The 20,346-nt window shown below is 39.6% G+C and overlaps 1 pseudogene; it reads right to left on the reverse strand.

The window, feature by feature from the left end:
- Nucleotides 1–19,966, reverse strand: part of LOC140231836 (uncharacterized) — a 33,726-nt pseudogene extending 13,760 nt beyond the window's left edge.
- Between the last annotated feature and the right edge of the window lie 380 nt (nt 19,967–20,346).

Genomic DNA, 20,346 nt, shown 5'->3' on the forward strand with positions numbered 1-20,346 from the left:
TCTTTGTAAGCAACCTTTTTGCACATAACATAACAAAAGAGATAAATGTGATTCAATTACTTTATCGTTCGGCCTGTATTGTAAAATACATTATATCTGGGAGCTAACATTTTACATGAATAGGATAACAAACAACTGGTCAACAAAATGTAGATTCCAGGTGAGCAAAAGTTCAGGCTTTGTCACATTATGGAATGTCTGCATGGATTAAGTTGTAGTCAGTGTCATAACCATAACAATGAGGCCAATGGATTCAGAAAATCATGACAAAGCTTTTTTTTTCTGAAAACAGGAATGAATATGAAACAACTCAGATCATGACAACTATAATTCAAATTAACATATTGCCCACGAGAATTCATCATTCCTATACAAAGTATAGGTACTTTATAGAAACATCTATGAGGAGGTTTCCGTCAAGATACTTTTCACTGATATTGGGTGCAATAGTGCCACTCTAATGTAAGCGCAGAGAGTTAAATTTGCCAACCCTTTCGTATATTAACCCGTATGGAACTACATTAAAGGCACTGTAAACCTTTTGCAGATGAAACAAAAACGCAGCTTTAGTGCTTCAAAATAGTTCTAAAATGTGAGTTAGGGATATAAACAACTAGTATGAAAAAGTTAATCAGTGCAATCGATGTTCAGTATTGTTCAATTTTTTAATGTGAACAACAGTTATAATGAAATTGTTTCTAGATTGAACCGTCTGCGGTTATGGTTTAGTAAGAAAAATAGTGATATATTATCTCATCATATCTTAGGCTGTATTGCTAAACTTTCATATGTGGGATGTTTTGTGATACACCTGACCTGTATATGCATCAAATGTGATAACTCGAACATTTTCTAAATCACTGCTCCCAATGGCAAACAGTGCCTTTAAAACACTTATGGACTGCAGTGTATACACGATCAAAATCAACTCCCTTCCCGAATGATTCCCTATTTTTTCTCTCTCCTCATTCAGTTCCATAATAGTACCCCTATACTTGAAACTGGAGAATCCAAGCCCCCCCCCCCCCCCTTTAAATTGCATGGAGATTTTAAGGGAACCTTCTGGTACTTCGAATCCTTAATTTTGTTTTGTCAAACCTAACCACAGTCTATACCTTCTGAATTCTCTGGAAATGAGTACACCGATACCTGACGTCCTTAATCCCAAATGAGTTCGGTCAATTTCAGATTCGAAGGATCCATTGCTCTGCTGATTCAATATCTCGGCGAAACTTCATTAAAAGGCAATTCTATTCTCGTCATGATTTGTTCCCCTTCAAAACGGTGTATGATTCTCAGCCGATGCCAAACATATAATGTGATGATGTCTACTCATCCCCCCCCCATCTCTGCCTTAGTATAAATCTCCTTCTCTTTCTCAAAACGTCAAAGGATGGTCGTGTGCCTAAGAAAGTTTCTTAGTTTGTAATTTCAATTGAATTCGAGTCTGATTTAATTTTGATAATCATTTTGGCGGCGGGCGAGTAACCCTAGCCTTAGCCGCCGAAGGATCATCGGTAATCCCTACAAAAATGTGGTTAATATTCATAGAAAAATAATCCCCGCACGTGCGTCTGGTACGAATTAGATCTGTCCTAATCCCATGGGGGGACATGGCCGGCGAAGATTGGGGGAAATATACATCATCCCTGCCAACAAAAATCTTCCAGTAACGAATTCAATAGATGAAAGATCGAACTATTATCGAGTTTTGTCGCATTCCTCTCAAAAAGGAGATAAAATGGCACCAGAGGCAAAGCGCTGCAAAGACAGTAACGGTCTGCCTTATTCTTCTACTGTCGCTGTTTTGTGTTTGTCATTCTTTTTCTTCTTCTTCTTCTTCTTTTTTAAAGGAGATTATTATCGCGAGTGATACAATCTTCTGATTATGCGGTAATATTTGCCTCTGGGAAAGCCACGTTCTCGTTATCACATGCCATCATCACTATCATCGAATTTCCTTAATCATGGTAAAAAAAAAAAAGCCTGATAACAAACAAACAAACAAAAGTTTCGATTCACAATGTTATTTTCTTATTTATTCAAACACATATTGGGCGGAAGAAAATAGTAGCTTATTCAGAGATCCCTGCCTAGGAGAGTTACAAATTGGACTAATCAACTTGTTTGCTGCTGCTGAGAAAAAAAAATCAGGTTAAGATTTAGGACAAGTATTACGAAAAGCCAAATGTGTCTTAATACATTTTAAAGAGTTTAAGGAAACGAAGGAAGCACAGGTGGCTCTGAAACCTACGTGAAGAACTTTGTCCTACCATACTCTCCACTATTAACCATTGCAATGCTTTCCCATACATCGCTTTGAAATGAAATGAAATGAAATGAAATGAAATGAAATGAAGTGAAATGAAATGAAATGAAATGAGATGAGATGAGATGAAATGAAATGAAATGAAATGAGATGAGATGAGATGAAATGAAATGAAATGAAATGAGATGAGATGAAATGAAATGAAATGAAATGAAGTGAAATGAGATGAAATGAAATGAGATGAGATGAGATGAAATGAAATGAGATGAGATGAGATGAAATGAAATGAAATGAAATGAAATGAGATGAAATGAAATGAAATGAAATGAAGTGAAATGAGATGAAATGAAATGAAATGAAATGAAATGGAATGAGATGAGATGAAATGAGATGAAATGAAATGAAATGAAATGAAATGAAATAAAATTTATTTACCAGGCAATGACATAATAAACATTGTCAATGTAGTAAAAACAGAAATCAATAGTAAAGGACAGTGTTAAAAAGACAAAGAACCGGTAACAGCGTGTAGGCTAGTCGAGACCAGTCCATTCAACAATATGAATTATAGAACGCATTTGCGATGTTTACAGAAGAAATGTCATATGTACACATTTACATGATTTCATATTGGATCATTTATACATTCTTAGATAAGAGATACGTGGAATACGTCAATTAAAGAAACTACATAAACATTCAAACTCCGCATGGTGACACCAAAGAGAAATAGACGTTACAAAACAACATTGGTAATCAGAACATTTTCACTAAAAGTGAATAAACAGGAGATTACCTTCACTGTAGTTGTTTATAAAATGTGACGCTGTCCGTCTTTCTTATTCAGTTGTCTATCAAATACAGATCGCCTTGTCGTCTAGGAAAGCATTTTAAAGCCCAATGCAACCTAGCAAAGTCATATCGTTGCACATGGTGCTTTTTTTGTTGTTGCTTTGCGAACAGGCACGATTCACACTTGAGCTCATTAACTGCTTGAAATTGACCAGAAAGGAGGGGGGGGGGGGGGTGGAGAGAATAGAAAGTGTGGGGGTTAAATTATGGGAGAAGGAAATCATTTGAAACAGAAGGAAACAGCTTAAATGGATTTTGACAGCAAAGGAGGAAAAATCTGCTACAAAGTGTTCGCTACGAGAAATACTTCGACAGAAGGTACGCGCTCCTTCGGGCAAAACCTTTGTATCCCTTTTCATTGATCTCTCCAAAGGAGTATGCTTATTCTCAGTCTCCTTTCGAACTCTCTCTCCTTCCTTTCACACACAATCTCTGTCTCTCTCAGTATATATACCCCCTCCCCATCTCTCTCCTCTGTCTGTCTTTTTCTCCCTTTCTCTCATATTCTCTCTCCTGGTTTCTTCTGACGGCACCACGGCAAGAAACGGCTCGCATGCAGATTTCCAAAACGATTCGCCTTCATCCCGTGCTAGGGCTATTGTTGCATCCTGACGCCATTAAAGAGCTAGCACGCATACACTCTTTATACGCCGCCCATCCAGCGAGCGAGCGGACGCGCCCTGGCGTCGAAACACTTCAAGAAACCAGCAAAATCCATTTCTCCCACTGAGCTGCTCCTTCTCCACTGACACTGTTATTGTTTTTGTGTAAGAACAGGAGAGGTTGGCATTGATTGTAACCATCCGGAAGATCCGCAAATTCACTGCAGAGAGTATACCTTTTTTTTTCGTGTAAAAAAAAAAAAGAAAAGAAGCCCAACAACAACATACATAAACATTAAGAGCAGCGCGGTGCGGGGTTTTCCCTCTGATAAGGATAATGAAACCAAGTTAAGACATCAAGAGATTTTCTTACCAGCCTTGCACACTGAGTATATCTGTGAAATGACATTGTCACTGTCGATTGCATAATGTATCTAATTCGCAGGGAGAATTCCCATAATATACCACTTTTATGCAAACACTGACTTTATAGTCAATGCAAGTTCTGTCGATGCATATAGTATCAATTAATCTTTGCTAAATGACACCCACTTTTCTTTTCTTAATCTAATGAACCAGTCACTGATATATGAGTTCCTGAAGATAACAATTGTCGCAAGACATCCCAGTAATTGCATGCAAGCATTAATATATACATGTATATACATACAGTGTTTTTTTTTGGGGGGGGGGGGGGGGAGGGAAATAATCAGATACAGGGAAACACGCTATATTCTGTATCGTTCAAAAGTTGTTTCATTTCCTTCCCGATCTCAAGGCTGGATAATAATTACTTTTCAATTCGCAATTAACTTGACTCTGAGTATGCCTATGCTCCTGGTCCAAACCATATAAATAGTAAAGAAAGAAACAGCAACAAAATATGAATAGGTGGACCGGGGGAGAAAGCGTAACTCGCGCAGCGCGCAAGTCCATCATGCTTTGCCAGAACAAGACGGCGGAAACTGCGAGTTATTTCTCAGGAAACATCTTTTGTGTTCGATTGCTGGTCGTCCGAATGGTCGAAATGCGAAACCGCCAACTCTACGCTTTTCCTTGTCCCACAGACTGAGTCAGAAAATGAAATTAGGAGGGCTCCTTTATCCATTTATACAAATCAATTCACCGCTTCTTATGTACACGGCAAGGATTTTAATTGCTTATGAGTTCAGGCGCTGCTTGTAGCTGCGTGCGCGACAAGAATTATTACCTACAGGTTATTGTGTGCATCGGGCTATGTTAATTACAATCATCGTCATATTTAGTTAAATATGCACACAAAAGTGATTCGGTTTGAGTAATTTACCGTAAATATATTACCCTTTCGTCAGTATCAACCGTGAGGGTAATTTCAGCGTTGTATGACAGGGAGAACATTCTACGTTTAATGTCATAGATTATAGGCGCCTTCTCTTCGAGTTTTTATTGATCACATAATACTTTGCATTATGGGAATCACCTCGGAAAAGGCAAGACTAGCTGTGTTTGTAGAAAATATCATGTAAATCGACGTCCACACATTCTCTGGTCAAATGTATGGCACTGCAGCGAAGTCGAGCACGGACGCAGTCCGGTAAGTATTTTTGTAGGATGTGTCAGATTTTACTAGACTCATGCACTGATTTTTCAAATGGAATTTATTTTCATAGAGAAAGGATTTCGTTACAAACATCAAGGATAATCTAATACAGAAAAAGACAGAGATATGGCAGTCTTTGAACTTGAAATGTTAATAGATCCGACTACGATATAGATTTAAGTGTACACTTTCCTCGAAAGCAGAAAATACATGACAATTGCGTATAATTACGTGGATATAGGCCTTTTGATTGATCGTAATGACGGTAACACTAAGTCTGAATCAAATTAAACGACAATTTTTTCCGAGCATGTTTCCGGAACCTGCTATTTTTGACATCGAGGGGTGTAACCTTCCTTTAAACAGTGGAAATTACCTAAGGACTGAAATGAGAGAGACGATTTTAATTGGATTCAGATTTCGTGACCAATCGTGTTATCGCATTGATTGAAAAGGGATAGGTCAGCCCTACAGTTTCGGCGGGTGCGATATCATCTAATCTGAGTACATATTTGCATAAAATTCGTTCCGCACGGGAATTGTGGCAGTTTTGACATGATATTAAATAATTGTCCATTAGTGTCCTCCATTTTCGGCTGTTGATAACGGCAATACGTTCAGCAATTACTGATTGATTCTGATGGCAATCTTCGAGGGATTATTTAATTACATTTCCCAGTATTGTGAGTGGCTTCACCGACCCTCGAGTTCTGGGTAATGACCAGAAAGAAAGGAGAGAAAAATCAAATTCAAGGAAGAGCCAAAATTAGACTGAGGCAGTGTGCAGCGGTAATAATGGATTGAAATGTATAACAGAGGACTCGAGATTTTTTTTTTCTCCCAGATCATGGGGGTGGGGGGGGGGGGGGAGTGGAGTGGTCACAGGGGGTGGTGGCTCATCTTGGATTCAAATTGGCAACACTCCCGTCACAACAAAACATAGAAGTTAATGTCATTATGTCGGAGCGGCATGAAAATATTTTTGGTTGTCGTTGTTGTTGTTGCTACTTTAGGCAACTTTGAAGGGATGGTATAGTATTGATTGAGATGGGTATTCAGCTTTTAACTTTTGGCCAGATGCTTAGAAACCACTTAATGAAATGTTAAAAAGCATACAATTCAAAGAGGAATTCAAACTTCATTTGATGAAAATCGGTTTTGAAATGGCTGAGAGAGCCAAGAACAAAGTAAAATGGAGTGATCCAAATAAAAGGTGGATCACTCTTTTTATTAAGATCTTTTTGTTTTTGATATCTCAGCCATTTCAAAACCAATTTTCATCAAATAAATTTTGAATTCCTTTTAGAATTATATGTCTTTCATATTTCATAAGAGGTTTCTCATTATCTAAAAAAAAAAATCATCATTAAAAAAAGTTGGAAAACTCAAATTCCTTTAAGATCAAAGGAGCATCAACGATGACAGAACAGAGATAAAAAAAAAAGAAATATAATTACGACAGTTCATGTCTGAAATGTTGCTAATGTTGTTCGTGGGGAGTTGTTTTTTTTTTTCTTGTCTTCGTCGTGCAATTCTTTGAACTGCGCAAAAAGATTTTCAGCAATGAATGTGCCACTTTCACATACATACACACACATAAACACACACACACACACACACACACACACAAACACACATACACAAAAGATCCCATAAGTAATCATACTTTGTTTGAGAGCAAGGACGGGAAGCAGAAAGCATGGAATTAGAGCTGCATTTTATCGCTGAGTTTGTATGTTTTTGGTGGGTTTTTTTTTCTTCAGATAATCACAGTCCAGAAAGAACGGATAAGGAAGAGGTATGATAACACCATAATTATATTCATGAATAAATCTTGACAGGGAACACGTGTATAATGTGTTCATTATTTGTAAGTAATTAATAGAAATTAAAGCTTGCCCGTGGTGTTTAATAAAAGAAAAGGCATGAACACTTTGAAATTACGAGGACTCAAGATGAAAAGAGAATGATTTGTGGTTTGTTTTATTTTCAATATGATAAAGCGACATCAAAGAGATGACCAGAAACATAATTCCTCGAGTTCTTCCACCAAGATGACCAATAATGTAGAATAATGAGGTTGAACAATGAATAAATAGTGTATTTATGAGGGACGAGGTCAAATTAGAAATTAACAAAGGATCTTTACACAAAAGTTCTCCCACCGTGTCAGCGCTTTCAACATGTGGCCAACGAAACTGTTCGTCGTCGGTTTAGGTTCCCGTCTTTTGCCAATTAGCTAATGAGAACCGAACCAATTACGCTCCCCGCAGATTAATTACGGGCATTATTGGCAAATATTTTGATTCAATTATCGATCTTAAGTGGTCCTCGATGGATGTCAACCTACGAGGTATACAGCAAATAGAAGTATCCGAGAACAAGAAAAAGAAGAAGAAGAAGAAGAAGAATAGGAATAAACGGGGGAGCCCATGCCTGGATTGGAGAGAGTGCAAATATTGGTGGCTGTATTATACAGGAGGGTGGTTCGATTCACTTTTCGTATCGGGATCGACACCGAGAGAATGAGGCCAGAACTTTCACAATGTGTCGATAGATGGCCGTTTACATAAACGTTCTCTTTACAGAAGAATTGAAGTGAAGTTTACCTGCAGCGGAAGGGAGAGAGGGAGGGACGGTCCCACGGTTTGGCAGACTACATATTATGACTGTACGTATAGATGCACTGGTCATTGTATCGCACACATTAGCAAGTTTCTGCCAACACTGAAGTCAATTACGCCCATTGGAAGAAACAATTGCCACGAGGGTGGCTGTTAAATCAACACTTCTACGAGCTTACGCGTAACACCAGAGACAAAGAAAAAAAAAAGGAGAGCGCACAAAGAGTAAATTAATTTCGCCACGTCCCATCAACTACCGTCCTTTATCTGTGCTAATGTCCACTACAAATAGTCTTCTTTCTTTAAAGTCTGACACACAGGGTGACCAATCGAACGGTTTTTAGGTGTGGGTCTTCTCCTTTTAAAAGTTTTGTTTTGTTTGTTTTTCCTTTGTTAAGCTCTCTCGGCTACCAGTGACACACGTACAGAAAGAAACAAAAGCCGGCGCTCAATCGTTACGGGTGCTACATTATACATTTCTCGCCTGTTGCTACAAATGCGTTGACCGCTTGCGACTGAAGGGCTGTGACTAAACGCAGCCAGCAGGCGCGAGGATTATAGGCGGAACAATCAATTATGTAATCAGCGGTGAAATATGAAAGAATTGGAAGGCAAGCAGCTATTGAGAGAGAGCAGAGCTGACGAGATAGATTATGTAAATAGGTTTGCTGGATTGACACAGAGCTGGATCGAGCAACAAACAAGAGAAAGACAGGAAAAAACAAAGACACTAAAAAAACAAACAGGAAAGAAATATCTAGAAATAAAGATCAAGAGATAACATTTTTTCTTTCTTTTGGAGTAAAAAACAAAACCACTTCTGACTAAATATCGCCTTAGTGCATGGTCAGCATTCAGTTTTCCGTACTTTTCTTTGTACCTGTCGTTTCCAAGTCTATAAATACGTTCTCAAATGTTTTAAGTGCAGCATCTTGTCGGTGACGTCTATTGTATGATTTCGTCATGATATGAAACTCAAAGCCACACCTTTCTATTCTTATGCTTTTACGCCATCTCTAGAGCCTTAATAGTATGAAAGTATTCCAGGTAAAAATGGCTTAAAATTAATCTTGTGCGATGAAAAAAACTACAGTATATCCGTAATAATCATCAGATCATGGGCAAAATCGGATCATATCAAGAAAAATAGTAATAATTTTTTTGTTTGGTTTGGTTTTAAGAAAACAATGAAAAACAGGGGAATTTTCGACAAATAAAGGTAATGAGCAATGATAAACCCCATACAGGCACAGGATCGTGAATTCGGCAACACAGAGTCTCTGCTGAAACCGAATGGATCCACTCATTATATCGAGGTTTTTGAGCATGATGGGACTCTGACATCGTCACAAAGAACTGACTGAACTGTGATCTAGAAAGAGGTCCCGCTAAAGTTAACTTAATATCTTAATCAGATATTTGCAGAAATAGTTTCGTCTTTGGCTGATCCAAGTTCCATAAGACTCTGATCTATGTAACATCGAAGAAATAATATATCATTGCTACAAAAAAAAATGTAAAGAATAATGATATCAAGATAAGAACGTGAGAAGTCTGTTACACCAAATGGATCATTCACTTACAGCATCCAAAACACTCATTGTCTTTTTGCGAACGTATGTTAATGAAATCAAAACAGATTTCTGTGGAAAGTATGAAAGCAAAAATCCGTATTGACCGATGACATATAAATATTCATAAGTACCTGAACACGTGACTCAACGAGGTCCAATCGCATGGCCAGGGCTTCCCTGGTAAAGACATCCGGGTAATGGCTTTCGTTGAAGGCGCGTTCTAACTCTTCAAGTTGCCAACCGTTGAAATTAGTGCGGCTCCGCCGTCTCTTACTGCCGTTCGGGTCTTTGTCGTCTTTATCTGAACGGGGCAAAACGAAAACGACAAATAATCTATCATGTTAACTCTCTGGGTGCCACATTAATTAACTGTCCGTAGGTTTGTATGTCAAATCTGTGTACATTTGACTCAATGACACTGAAAGGATTGTACACTGCTGATACTACAATCAAAACGCTTTTACTTATGTTATTATTAGAGTAGGTCAAAGCGATAGTATTTTCCGACCAATTGAGCTGCGTTGTAGTGTGGGCAACACATTTACCCGGAGTATTGGTTATGCTGAGTAATATGGTTGCAGGCTCGTAGACAATCCATGTCTTCCATGAGCAAAATAGAGAAGTAACGCTTATAGTGAGGGAATACATGCATATCTTTATTGCAATTATGTTTGTGTTTTGCGTGCATATATATTATCACTCTCTCTCTCACACACATTATAGCTTTCTCATATATGCGAACTTGATGCGCCTATTTGATTAGACATGTGTTATGTATGTATGTGTATGGGTTTGTGTGTTTCCATTTGTGTTTATACAAGTATATACTACTTATTTGTTTATTTTCATCATGTTTGTAGCATTTTAGTATGTGCGTTTACATCCAAACGATTAGATTTTACACCCCGATTACGATCTTGCCAGCTTTCTCCTCATTAGTACATGTCACCAGTGAACTGTGAAAAGGTCATCAATATTTGAGGCTCAACAGTTAGTGGAAAAGTGAAAATAGTTCAAATTTGTTCGTGTCTCTAGCAATAGTTATGTTGAGCTCATGTCAACGTGTTTGAATTTCTACTGTCCCTCTATGATGGATGTATAACGAAATGAATACGTGGTCCCTAGTTTAAGCATCTACCCTAATTTTAAAGGCTCTAATTCCATCGATCTCATAAGTAATATATTTTTGTCGAACACAGTCCTTTTTTTATTTTGAGTTGTTTTCCCCATGCATGAGAGTCGAATAAAAACGCGGAGAGGTATCTGGCGTGTTAGCCATGTAATCGGCGTGTAATACGTTTCGTTTTTGTGTATTCTGCTCCTCCGAGACTACCCCCATCTCATGATATCTAGCACTGCAAACATTTTGTTCCAGTCCTAATCGCATTACACACATACACACGAATACACTCAGAGGTATAAGTACGCGGTGATACCCCGCAAACCCTGCAGTGAGCCGCGTTCGGGGGTTTTCCCCAAAGACCTCGCCGAAATCCGCTTAAAAATAACACAGGCTCCCCGCTGTATACACACGGGGGGAAAATGGGAAATCAGAGGATTATATCAATATTTCCTAAAGACACCTTTCTAAAATTACATCTGCGTGAATAGGGGAGAGAGAGAGAGAAAAAAAAGGTACGCGTTGTTCTCGAAAGTGAATAATGTAAATAGAATTCTGTTTTTGGATAGATGCTCCAGAATCGACATCACCTTCTCCGTATGTAAGATCAATCGAACTTTTGTTGTTGTGCACGGTGCTGGGAACAAAATGAATATAGGAGAAATTAATATGCGACGTGTAAAACTCAATTTTGAAGGGACGACAATTTCTCAGCTAATTTTCGCGACCGAGAGTAAACTTCTCCCTAGGGTCTATGCTCTACTTCGTAAACTATTTTCGAGGAGTTTTTTTTTTTTGCCTGTCCGTCCCAGAACGATGCACCTTCAAAGCCAGTTGCGAGGTAAAAAGGTTAAAAGATTTTGTGCGAGATTACACCTGCTTTCGCGTCACCGTAAAAAGTCATCAAGAATCTTGTCTTTCTTTCCCCTTCGTCTAATGGAAGACATAGGAGGGAAGGCAATTATTGACATAAATGTTTTGATAGGCGCGCGGGACAGAGGGTGCGTCGTTTTAGGGGGTGAAACACGTAATTAACCGAGGAAGGAATTGAAAAGGGGCCTGGGAAAATGGCTGCGGGCTGGTTGTCCGTTCACGCCAGTTAACCATCTTGCTCGGCAATTGTACACATTTGCGTTTCATCCGCTGCTGATCGGGAAGAGAGTGCGAGAAGAGCGCTGTCCTTTATTTCGTCACACTCTTCCCCTCTCCTTCTCTTTCTCTTCATCTTGTCTTTTACTCCTTGTTTTGAAAACGCGCTTGCAGCAATAATATGTCAAAAACGTTACCAGCCACTGAACACATCCGTTTTCCCGGGCCACAATCATTTGCAACATTTTATGGGGTCAATCTACCTATTAGAAAAGTGTTATCGCATAATTTCCTCCCTTTCCTCGCGGTTGCAGACGATACAAAATGATTTTCCAAATCGACGGAATTTGCTGGTGCCCGCGGGCGAGCTTGCTTGCTTCAGTAGAGTCCATTTCGCGCGCCAACTTTTAATTCGTCCTCGCCGAACAGGCACAATGCGGCGTGACAGATCAGTCATGCGCGTGCGTGCTGCAAGGGTAATAATGTGGACCCATCAACTGCGTAAAGCTACTCGTTATCTTGTCCCTGCTCGCACTCACGAGCACCCCTTTACCTCTTCGCCATTTTTGTCAGACTATTGGCCGTTTCCATTCCATGACTCACTTTTTATAGCGGCGGGAGCCCCTGCGTACATCATCCCGCAAGACAAATGCGTTGTTACCTGCTCCGACCCGCGGGGCTGCGTAAACACGAGCGCGCGTGTAAAAAAGCGGTGGGCCCTCCCTGGCTGCGGCGACTAGCGGAAGATTGATTCTATTTAATGTTACGTGCTTCTCACTAGAAAAGACCCGCCCAATGCTCTTTACATGTCTCTGACAGCTCATCGTGTATGAAAAGTGACGAGAGACTGTCGCTCGGTTTCCCCGACTCCGTCGAGTATCGGAGGAGAAAAGTGTATCTATTAATTTCCGGGTCCCAGCGTCCCGACGCGAGAACGCAGCGTCACTGAAGAGACAAACGAGGGAAGGGAGGGGATAACAGAAGAAATATAGGAGGAGGAGGAAGGGGAAGAAAGATAGAGAGAAGGTTGGGGAGGTAAGAGAGGAGAGTTGGTGTTGGGAAAAGTAGGAGTCAAAGAGTGTTATCGAGTATCAAACCATGCAGTAACCCCTTCAGCGTAATTTCATTGGCCGTTCGTAATATTGTCGCTGATGATGAAATTCGTCCATGTTCGTCGGTACTCTGACCACAATTACAACGCCGATGCTGCGGCGCTAAGGTAATGTTTAGTTTTCTGACTCCGCTCGCTTCGCGTCGCGCTTGTCAAAATTGCTCTCAGCCCTCCAATAAAGTTCCATCGCCTCCGCGTGTTTTATCTTTTCGTTCTTGTGTCTTTTCAAGCTCTACAGACTCTTATCAGTATACAATAATATATGATAATAATACAGCATAAAATACATTTTTCGTCATTGGACAATATTTACAAGTCTCTGTAACTAAACCAACGACTGCATTCTCTGGTCTTTATCTCATCTTTCGTCTTGTCTTTTTAAGCCTCACGAAAACAACATGCAAGTTAAAAAAAAAAGTTTGCCCAAAACGGCAAGAACCGATGTAGCACAGTAGAGAAGAGCAGAGTCCTCACGGGAGATTCCATTACGTCCGCCACTACTATCCCCCGACGATTGGGTTGACAAATCCCGCGCAGCATCTCTGCTGAACTATCGGTGTACTGAACCGGTTGCACTTATACCGGTCGTACCATTGCCACCTGTGCGTTACAATTGACATTCTATAAACTCGAGAGTAACTGCCAAGACCGGGATCCCATTGAGTGGCTACGAAAAAATGCCGCGAAAATCCGGGTATTTGTAGAATGGAGAGTATAACAGTGTCGTTCTGTTTGCACACTAAATTACACTTGATAAGTGAATTCGATTCCTCTTGACTCTTGACAATATCTTCATTGTTATTCTGCCTTCGATATTGTAAATGACAGTCGAAGAAATTGTACTGAGTTATTTCAAAATGGGAACAACCCTGTTCTAGGCTTTGTGACAAGTTGTTTAAAATCTTTTAGACATCTCTTTAAAAGAGCAGAGCAAAATCAAAGAAAGTAAGAAGATTCCGGCAAATGTCAATCATTAGCACTTACTAATGATGTATACGGAGGAATGATACGCATGAAAATCTCTTCATAGCTTGTAGAAAGAACAAATTTGACATGATAAAACGCAATGAGAAAAAGAATACAATGCACTAAGTTTGTGTCAAGTATTGGGGATCATCTGTCCCGGCATTATGACAATTTCTTCTGTTTTTCCATACGGGCATTCCCAGTTTAAGAGCTATGTAAACATGTCAAACATTATTGTGTATGTCGTTTAAAACATTGAACCAGATTATAGCTGTCCTCTTTCGAATGTGCGCACTAAAGTCTTTTGAACGTAACTGAGATGGTTCGGCCATTATTGGGTGACCTGAAGATATAGCAAACATGACAAAATAAGGAAATATCCATATGTAATAGACTTGGGAACATAATTACGAAACCAGGGCAGCAAAGTGGTGGACCATCAAACTATGACATCTATCCTTAATGATGTGGTATACATGAACAGATTTTAAAATAAAAAAAGAAAGTCAGCAAAAGACTATTCACCTCTCTTCAACCTAGAGAACTTCGTCGTGCACTAGACATCTCTGCCCATAAACGCCGAGCCGATCTGTTGAAATAGTATTGGGGTGTATAGTACAAGAAGAAGCGGTTACCGAAAATCTGGGTAATATACCGAGTCGCTCCAGCGCCGATATGTTCTTAAGGATCCACTTTATGGCTCGTTATCGCCGGGGATTTTTTGATAATAAGTACCAGAACTCATGAGTCTTATTGCTCGGGCGAGGGATGCTGGGAAGGCCATATCGCCTCGCCCATTCCGAGGCAATGCTCGTAAGCGCCATTGCCGGGTTTTAATTTCATCAAAGGAGTCAATTAAAGGAGGATCAAACCTATTAGTAGCGACCGTTCTCGTACAAGCAGAACAAACGGATAATTCGGTTTAATGATTCGTTTGCCCCCGTCCGATAAAGCCATATCTGCGAGATGACATTTGAGGGAGGAAAAATCACAAACTGCCTAAATCATTTTGTTTATTTGGCGATGAGAGCGTCGCCTTACGATTTCCCCAGTTTCTAGTTGTCGCCCAAGGCGATTTGGGAAATATCACATAATTCTCCGTAATGGTGGTTCTTGTTCTTTTACTCTGAGCTCAGCATGGCAGCTCGTTTCTGAAAGTATATCGGCATGTATAGTGGAGCATATTCAAATGCGCAATTGGAGACGACACAAAGCTAATTCATTTAATGCATCGACAAAATGCGACTTTTTGGTACTTTACATCGGAGGTCATTAGAGGATAAGACGAATGCATTTCAATTTACAGGAAAGTATGATGTATTGATTACCACTATACTTAGTACCAAGCTAGAAGCAATGTGCCCAAAATACAGTTTGAAAAGAAAATTGTGTGGAAGTACCGTTCAAAGATTGTCGAGGATAAAATCTTTCTTTCACCGCAACCCATGTTGCTCTAAACATCGCAAAAACATCAACAATGGATAGCATGTAGACACAAGTATGAAAGCAAAATCTGGAATGTTTCCTCTGACATTAAGTGACGTTATGGCATTGGATGATATCTTGACATCTTGATATCGTTGTCTAGCCGTTAATGGAATTTCATAGAAATAAAGACCAGAGGGAAAAATACAACGAAGACTGAGAAACTGCGGTCTCCTTTCCATTCCGTCACAATCTGCTGACCCGTGATGCACGAGATCCTTCCCTTCATCCCTTTACTTCTCCCCCCCCCCCACTCTCCCCCCCCCTCTCTCTCTAACACCCCCCCCCCCACCCCAGCTCCCCATCTCTCCCTCCGCCTCTCGCGCGGTGTGGCAGAAAGACAGAAGCACATTATGCACTTCATCGTCAAAACTATGTAAATGCATTATTCATCAAACATGTTGTCATCTTTCAAAAGGTAATGGACCCATTAAAAGTTTCATTCCATGTCAAAGATAAATGGATACCTAGCGTTTATGACAGCATTGCCAAAGGCGCCAAGTAAGGCAGCAACAAGCAGTACCGTCCTAGTTCTCAGTTTCCATTCTCTATTCCTTCCCTCTCTTTTGTACCCCCCCCCCCCACCCTCTCCTCCCTGTCTCCACTACCAGTCCAGCTTCTCTCTACCAGTCCAGTTTCGGAATTGCAGCAGCCGCAATACCTTCAAGTCTGAACTGAAGACTTATCTTTTCCAGCAACTTGGTGAATGATGTGTGACACTTTGTGGGAGCTGCACGGGCGCCTTTGAATGTTTCTACAGATAAATGGCGCTATATATGAATGCTGTTTCATCATCATCACCATCATATCATCATCATCATCATCATCATCATCATCATCATCATCATCATCATCATCATCATCATCATCACTGTCTACCAATGTCAGCTTTGTGCCTCCATCGAAGTTTTCAACTGACCCGCCGTAGGTGGCGACCACATTATATGATGTACTCCTCTCGCTCGATCTGACATCGCTACTTCAAGACATGGAGCTACAACACATTCATGGTCAATTCGGTCCATCTTTTGATCTGGGATATCCGAGGGAGAGTGTCATTTCGTAAAGGCACAGAGAGGGAGAGGGGAATCGAGACCTGTCGGTCATTAAGACAATGACAAACTCCCTTGAAGAATCATTAAGAAGACCTTCCAATCAAAAGACAGATATAGTGCAACTCATTTCCTTCACACAAATAAAAAATCTTCTCTAGCGTGCGTGCCCTGAGCTTTCCACAATTCTTCTTTTACAAAATCAGTGACAATAATCTCGACTCGAACAACTCGTGAGGAAACCTGACACTATTGATACAGTTTCTTTGTTTTGTTGTTGTTTTTCTATCGCGTATAGAATATATATTTCTTAGCAATACATCTGCGATATTTCCATTGTCATTGTCATAGATTGTCATTGTATAGCGTACACGTGTTAATTACAAGGGAATTTCAAACCACATCTATAGCCTTCTGAATTTGTAAACTTTGATTTCGTATTCTTATCTCTCCATTATTGTAAAGCGCAATTCATTTCAGTTGATTTCATTTGCGGTTGTTTGATACCAGCATACGATCATCTCGATTTTCCCAGAGAGATTATACTTCAAAAAAAAAAAAAAAAATAGAACAGCAATTGCACAATTCAGTGAAATTCAAGTCGAATTTTTAAAGTTACTCTGCAATGAATACAAGACGACAAAGTGTGCAACCTCTGAATTCTTTCAAAGTAAAGGAAGTAAAGATGAAGTAACTTTCATAACATTCCATTTTCCGTGACACAACTTAACATACAATCATAAATATACTCACGTGTATACTCACAAAGTGTATATGCGATGAATGACTTTGGATATGAGTTGCGATTTTTGATCCCCATAAAGGTAGTATTTTACTGCAGGCGAGAGATACATTTTTTTCCATGTTCAGATCTCACGCACATGTGTTTTGACATTAATATAGATGCAGGAATGTAAACCTGTCCTATTGCCAAAGATGAGCTTCGGTGGTATGAAGCGGGTATAGACTGAGCAATTTTCAGGTTTCGAGCAGTCACATCCACGCTAATGACGGAAATCATGATGAAATTAAGATATCAATGCGAGAATAAACGGTTCGCTTATCTCAAAGGTTGTTACAAAAGAAAAATTCCAGTTATAGATTTCAATCACCATTTTGTAAGATAGTCAGTCACTTTGATCTACAACGCTTGTATGTCTGTTATCGAGTATACTAAAGCGGCAAGCAATAGAAAACTATGTTAGACTTTCTGTTTCGGCTCTGTGCAGCAGTGGACACAAGTATCCTATAGTCAACCCGTGATGCCTCATGCTGATAGTGCATTTGGCATTAGATCCATGTCACATTAAGTGATGTAACATTCGAAATGACCTCTACTCTAAAAATTGAGTATTTTTACCCTGAACGAATATCATAGCTTCAGAAAATGTCGCCTACTGCTATGATGGAAATGAATTACTGTTGTGCTGTTACTGGAAGAAAAGTACATTCTCCGATAATACAAGCACTTTTATTGATTTTCCTTGGAACATTATGTTATATCCTTCACTACCGAGCGTTTGTTTTGGTCATCTTGATTTGTTGCAGTTGCGCTCCTAAATTCTGATTTGAATTTCTTCATAAAGAAAATTTTGTATATAAATAACTTGATGATAATATTTTGAGAAAAGTACAAAGTACGTGACTGCTTGTTACAGCTCGAAATAACCCATGTGATAGCTCGCATGTATGTTTACATTGTATTTAAGCCGTGGTCCTGAAGAGACCTAGCAAATGGAAGAGATGAAAGTTGGACAAAAAAAAAAAATAATAATGATAATAAGCCGACAATAATTGTCATTAACTGTTGTTTGAATTTGATGGTACTGGCCTCCAAATTGATAATACACTCCTTTACAATCATAAGGTTAAAGGGCGAGTCAATATGGTATAACTTTGGAAGAATCAAGTCAAATGCTTTATCAATATAGTCTACAAACTTTATCTAGTCTTAATGACAAAAAGTCAAAAAGTAAGTCAAAAAAGACCCCGGAATATTTATATCATAATATATAAGAAATACTAGCAATTATTTTGTAGGTTAAGGACTGGAGATATGTGAGGTTACATTTGTCTATGTTTGTTTTTTATTTGATCATAACGCGTTACACAAAAATAAGCACCGTTATCAGATTTTAGTGATGACCATCAACAGATAAATATCTCACACTGCAAAAACTCGTCACTCAAGATCATAATTGCATTTTTTATTTTTCTGAGACAGTCACGTAACTTTTCCACTCTCTGTGCCACGATCTTACATATCTCTCATAAAACAGGACATCTACAGACTGGCAAACCTCCTCTGGGTGATGATTGTGATTTATTCATAACTTGAAAATGCTTTTGCGCTCTCAGATGTCTTCGCTTGTTCAAGTAACAATATGAAACCTACAAGTTTTGTGGCGTTTTGCCTTATGGCAAGAGGAATATAATAACACAACATGCTATTCAATCAGACATTTTCCGCGAGGAAAATTCTGATATACCTCTTGGCCACTAGTCGGTAATATCCCATGTTAGAGGAACGGAAGATTCATGAAAGATGAATGGCGGCAGTGTTTGAGGATTAAACATTCAAGAGCAAGTTTTTCATCGAAATCACGATATATGAACAAGATTTCTACGAACGAACGTTTCATATACCCATCAGCCCATGCTGAATAAATACCCATGGGATATCAATACCAAACAAGGGAAATATAATGTTTAATCTCTACGGGGAGAGTTTTTAAGATGAAAAAGGGGAAAACCATAAAGAAAAAAAAACTTGTATGTCTACCCTTTACTTTCTGATTATTTAGTTTTTGAATTGTTATTACGAATAGCCAATGTGAATTCGTATCACACGATTTCAGATTCAACGGACTATGTTGATTAATTTCAAAGGTCCAGACCTTTTTTAATCAGCGTCTGGGACAAGTCTATGCGTTAACAGTTTGGCGAAAGTCTAGCTATTAGATACATTTTGCTAGAATTTGATGAGCAACAATACTATAGCAGTCCTTAGTATCCATAAGGAAAAACAAATCTACGAAAATTATCTTTCCGTCTATAAAAAAAAAAGACCCGTACATTTTCAAAACACGAGGTCTAATCAATATACGTTATTTAACTTTTGTACATTCCGTGTTGCATTTCCGTGTTTTAAATAGGTAATAAAAGGATGGCTATAGAAGGAAAACTATTATCAACTTTACCACTTCTAGGTTAAGCTGCTTGATTGATTTTAACCTGGAGGATTGTGTACATAGTTCTCTATTTCCTGAGGCCGAGAATGACAGTTTTGAGTATAAGTCTGCTTTCCGTGTTGGCCGACAAACAGAAAGAGGTTTCACTCACCGTTTTTGTCGTCATCGTCATCATCGTTGACGGGTCTCATCAACTTCCCCTTGGCGGAGAAGCAGTCGCCGGAGACGTGCTTGAGCTCGTTCGCCATCGAGCTCTGAACGCGGACGGCCGCGGCTGCCGCAGCCACCGAGGTAGCGATGGCCAGCTCGCCGTGCGTAGCCGGCGTTGCTCCCGGCGGCGAGACGTGGAAGCCTAGCGCTTGAGCGGCGGTCGAGAAGGAGTAGGCGGGGAAGGGGCTCAGGCCGCCGATGCTCGCCTGCGAGAGGTGACTCCGCATCAGCTGGGCGTCCATCGCCGTTTTAGTCCCGATACAATTTGGAATATAACCAACTGTCTTCTATCCGAAGAAATATATATCTGCAATGTAAGGATTATCAAGTTGTGTCAATCACTAGTATATTGTGTTTATGATGATATTCAGCCGGTAACGTTTAATACAGTGTTGTGTAGATTCATTTCAGCCCGCGACATTCAGCGCTCACAGAAATTCCGAAAGGAGGATGATTGCATAATCATGTTTGCACATCGTCGTTTTTGAGAAGCCCCTCAATCATGGATTTAAAAGAGAATGAAGAGCAATAAAACTCCCCCAAAACTTGGAGCATTTCAGGACGACAGTCGATGGATATTCCAATTTTGCATGAAATTGGGCCAGCCAATACGGTCATCGGG

Source organism: Diadema setosum, chromosome 8 (assembly GCF_964275005.1).
Source record: "Diadema setosum chromosome 8, eeDiaSeto1, whole genome shotgun sequence".
NCBI lineage: Eukaryota > Metazoa > Echinodermata > Echinoidea > Diadematoida > Diadematidae > Diadema > Diadema setosum.